Source organism: Cricetulus griseus, chromosome 6 (assembly GCF_003668045.3).
Source record: "Cricetulus griseus strain 17A/GY chromosome 6, alternate assembly CriGri-PICRH-1.0, whole genome shotgun sequence".
Taxonomy (NCBI): domain Eukaryota; kingdom Metazoa; phylum Chordata; class Mammalia; order Rodentia; family Cricetidae; genus Cricetulus; species Cricetulus griseus.
In genome coordinates this window covers 23,457,796-23,463,180 of record NC_048599.1, presented here as the reverse complement: position 1 = coordinate 23,463,180, position 5,385 = coordinate 23,457,796, and positions in this window count along the sequence as shown.

Sequence of the window (5,385 nt, the reverse complement as noted above, 5' to 3'; positions counted from 1 at the left end):
GGTCTCAAACTCACTGAGATCCGCCTGCTTCTGCCTCCCGAGTGCTGGGATTAAAGGCGTGTGCCACCACCGCCCGGCTCTACCACTAGCTTTCTAAAATTTAAATATGTATGGTAAATTAAAAGCTTTTTAGTTTTGGTTTTGTATTTTGGTTTTGTTTAGGCCACTAATATTTGGCAAAATTTAAAGAAACTTTCTCCTTGGCAGTTAGTGCTGAGAGTGTGGAGTGTATGCTCTGGGCTTGGAACACACATTTATTATTATTTTTTTTAAATCTAAAAAAAAAATTTAAAGAAAATATTCTATCCCCTATCCTATCTTTGTGAGTCTAAAGTTTTATATGTAACTTATCTTTTATCATAAACTAAGGAAAACCATAACCATAACTATCTGTCTTCAACTCCATCAAAGACCCCAGAAGGATATAATATAAACTCTATAATTGACAGAGACATCTTGCTGCCTAGACAGTCACCCAAAGTTTCTCTGTAACTTTGGGGCATTCATTTTCAGCCCATAAGCTGAAGTTTCTGGCAGACGTTTTAATGAAGTAGGAAATTTGAAGATCTCTTTTGTCTTGTATTGGCAAAGTTGCTCTCTTTTGTGAGCCAGGAACCCTGAAGAACCATTTTGTCTCTTGGCAAGTTCAGCAGTCACTTCCCTTTGTAACCTGCTTGTCCAGTTTGGACAGCGTGCTTACTGTCAGCAGGTGAGGCAAGGGCAAACTCCATAACGAGTTTCTTCTGCGTCTATCTTCCTCTATGATGTAACTGGTGTTGCAGGAACAGGTGTGTCTTATTGTCATGAAAAACCCTAATAAGTCATTTTAAGTCCCGTATTCTGTAGGTCTTTGAAAGGTTTTCAAGAATATGTATCCATATGAAAATATATCTCTGTATATCTAGAAAACCTAACAAACATAAGTTTTGACTATTATAGGCAGGCGGATCTCTGTGAGTTCGAGACTAGCCTGGTCTACAAGAGCTAGTTCCAGGACAGGCTCCAAAGCCAAAGAGAAACCCTGTCTAGAAAAAAAAAATTGTGTCAATAAAACAAAATCCATACAAAAGCAAAGTACTCATTTCTATATCATATTCCTTTTTTTCTTTACAAAGAGATTAACTGCGATCATTAACTACTTATTACCAACCCTGTTTAAATGAAAACAAACATCTATAAACAATATTTGAGAATGTGGGCATAGTTCTCTCCAAACTGCTTCTTGCTGTTTAAGGTGCTGTCAATCCCAAGGAGATCCTGAGAAAACCCAGAACCATGGCCAAATCCTGGCTGTGGTAGTCTGAGGCTGCCTGGTCTCAGCTATTTTGGATGTTGGATCACCTGGGCCACTGCTTCAGGGGATCTTGCTTGATCAAATCATATTAGTCTGGAAAGAATCCACAGCTTTTCATCTTCTGTGGAAACAAAAGCAGAACCTCTTTTCCAAAGTAACACGTCTTTAGACTTAAATTTTGAAGTCAAAGCATTTTCAAAATATATAGGTTGGAATGTATATAACATTCTGCTTCCATGTATATCTGCACACCAGAAGAGGGCACCAGATCTCATTACGCATGGCTGTGAGCCACCATGTAGTTGCTGGGATTTGAACTCAGGACCTCTGGAAGAGCAGCCAGAGATCTTAACCTCTGAGCCATCTCTCCAGCCCCAACCCAAAGTCTTTTAGCAGCTGTTATTCCTTTCTCTGCAATCAAACAATTCAAAGACAACATAATAACATATAGTATCCAAAATCTGTGTATTTTTCATCTTTATATGGCTTTTTTTATTACTTTTAAAATTTTTTTATTTTATTTATTTATTTATTTATTTATTTTGAGACGGGGTTTTTCTGTGTAATTTTGGCTATCTTTGAACTCACTGTGTAGACCAGGCTGGCCTTAAAATCATAGAGATTCACCTGCCTCTGCCTCTGAAGTGCTGGGATTAAAGGTATACCACACCCAGCTACTCTATTCCTTTTTTAAGGACTTTCTCTATCCTTTTTCTTTTCTATCCTAAGCCTACCTATATTTTTTATAACAAATATTTATTTAAAAGAAAAGATAACAGGCAAGATTTGACTCAAGGCATATAGTTTGTTGACTACTGAAACTGAAAATTAAATTCTAAATTTAGAAATTATTAATTAGAAATCACTGTAAACTGTTTATCACTAGAACAAAATTAGTGCCCAGGAATATTCTTAGTAGAAAATGTGCAAGACAGATATGCCACAAGTTATATTACTGTATCCAATAGTGACATGGGACACATAATAATTGAATTAAAACCTGAGGACTTAGATGGGAAGTTTACATTTAATGATTCCAGTTCTCTTCAGTGCATCTAAGTTGAAGAAATTCAAACTGTATTTTAATAGTAAATAATCTAATGTTTAACAGATAAAAAATAAACACAGGAGAGCAAATAGTCTCTACTATTCTCCCAAATGGAGAGAGACTGAACCTAGAGGCAGAGTGTAAGGTTGTTTGCTTTGTTTCATTTATTTTTCTGTTTTTTGGCTCTAAATAACTGAAATTCTGCCTGAAGTATAGGGAAACTCAAACTCATACTTTATAAGTATAAATTTGGAGACAAGTTGAAGTCATTTTTGATTTAATTCAGACTTTTCAACCCAATTCTCAGTTTTCTTACTTAAGGATGGAGTTTTCAATTGGAATGATTTATCATTGCAGAGAACTTCTGGCAAGGCTTGGGGATGTTGCTGATTGTTAGAGCTGGGTATTGAGAGAGGGCATGGTGTGCAGCATAGCTTCTGGCTCTGTGGAGTGAACAGAGGCCAGGGATAATATATAAACATACTATAACACATGAGACAATCCTCAGTAGCAAAGAGCTCTCTGCCTCCAAGTGCGATGCGAACCCTGTCCTATGATCACTTTTGAGTAGTATTTATTCAGAAGTAGTGTCCTTCAGAGGTAAAAGGAACTTTCTTTCCTACCTATATTTTTAAATGCACTGTAAACCCTTTAGAGGTTTTTCTTCATCTGAATCAGTCTTTATTGTATATCTCTGTCTTTTTCTGACAGTGAGTCTTTATTCTGCTAAACTGCGTGGCTAGGATTAAAGCTGCAGCTTTGGTAGCTGGCTCTGCTCCATTCTTTGGTTTCCTGGGAATCTATCTTCATCGCAGAGGTCTGGCGGGAGTCATTTTTATTGCCACAACTTTGCAGAGTTTCTCCGTCCATGCCACCACCAAGAAGCATGTCACCGGCTGCTTGTAAACACCATTTAGGTGTTTGGTAGCAAGGCCTCATTAGCCCTGCAGTTTTTGCGGCTAATGCTGAGTCAGGAAGTCTCTCTTGAAGCAGCTAAGCCTCTGCTTATCTCTAGCAAACAGAGCCCACCAGAGAAAATGCTGCTACCGAGAAGCCGTGTTTGACTCTGTTCTTTTGTTTTTAGAATTCCTTTTTAAGCTTTGTCAGGTTTTACGTGGGAATTATTGCCAAATGTTTGGGTGCCACATAATTCCAGCACTCGGGAGGCGGAGGCAGGAAGATGGGATCTCTGTGACTTCAAGGCCAGCCTGGTCTAAAGAGCAAGTTCCAGGACAGGTTCCAAAGCCACAGAGAACAAAGCTACAGAGAAACCCCATCTCAAAAAACAAAACAAAACCCCAAACAAAAAAAGATTTTTCCACTGGAACTGGATTTACAGATGGTTATGAACTGCCATGTGGGTGCTGGGACTGAACCTGGGTCCTCTACAAGAACAGCCAAGTGCTCTTAACTGCTGAGTTATCTCTTCAGCCGCTATTCTAACATACATATATTTCAACACACACACACACACACACACACACACAAAAAAAAAAAAAAAAAAAAAAAAAAAAAAAAAACACACACAGAGTTTTTGTTTGTTTTTCAAGACACGGTCTCTCTGTGTAACAGCCCTATCTGTCCTGGAACTAGCTTTGTATACCAGGATGGTCTTGAACTTACAATGATTTCCCTGCCTTTGCCTCCCAAGCACTGGAATTAAAGGTGTGTAAGTAACACCACTGCCACTTGGCCCCTATTCTATCATATTATATTCCCTCATTTTTTTAGGGCTAATAAACATCTACTCCCGAGTTCAGACACACAGAGAGATGATCTACCCTAGTTTCACTGGCATTCTTTGGGTTTTCTATTTCAGGCTGTTTCTGCTCCTTCTTACCTAGCTAAGCCATCACTCCCTCTCTAGGGTGTTTTGCTTAAATATGACTTTGTGGTGATTTGAATAGGAATGGCCCCCATAGACTCATGTGTTTGAATAATTGGCCACAGGGAGTAGCACTATTAGGAGGCATGGCCTTGTTGGAGTACGTATGTCTCTAGGGGTGCACTTTAAGATCTCAGAAACTCAAGCCAAACCCAATGCAGACTTCACTTTCTGTTTTCAGCTGATAGGGATGTAGAGCTCTCAGCTCCTTCACTAGCACCATGTCTGTCTACCCACCACCATGCTTTCTGCCATAAGAATGGACTAAACATCTGAACAGTAATCCAGCCCCAGTTAAATGTTTCCTTTTGTAAGACTTGTGGTCATGTTTCTTCACAGCAATAGAATCCCCAAAGAACTTCCCCAGAACACCTATTGCCACAATTCTCCCTACTAGTTCCTCAAAATAGTTTATTATTTATTTATTTAGGTTTTTCAAGACAGGGTTTCTCTGTGTAACAGCTCTAGCTCTCCTGGAACTTGCTCTGTAGACCACGAGGTTGGCCTCAAACTCACAGAGATCCTCCTGCCTCTACTGCTTCCTAAGTGCTGGGATTAAAGGTGGGTGACACTAATGCCTGCCAAAATACTCATTTTTTAATAACACTGCCACATCTATTACAGTCTTTATTCATTTCTGATTTTCTATCCCTCTTTTAGTATGAAAGCTCACAGAGGGCAGTGTGTTTTCTGGTCCTATTAACCAGTGTGTCCCTACACCCAGAATAAAATGTGTGTCCTGGCAATCCTTTAAAATGTTGGATGAAAAGATATGCAAGTGGGTTGAGTCATCTGTGGGAGGCAGGTGGGAGTTCTCAAGTGCAGATCTTGTTCCTCAGCCTCTCAAGAACTCACAGAATAAGAAGGGAAATGGGAATTTATTTCTCCAATCTTCAAATTAACAAATTTTAAGGAAATAAAATGATTAGAGTAATGGGGGGAATCATATGGATATTTCTACTTCCATTAAATCAAAAGGAAGGAAGGAAGATGAGCTGGTCGGTGGTGGCACACACTTTTAGTCCCAGCACCTGGGAGGCAGAGGCAGGCAGAAATCTGTGAGTTCGAGGCCAGACTGTTCACAGAGTTCTAGGACACCAGGGCTATACAGAGAAACTCTGTGTCAAAAAACAAACAAGAAAATAAAAAGGAAGGAGA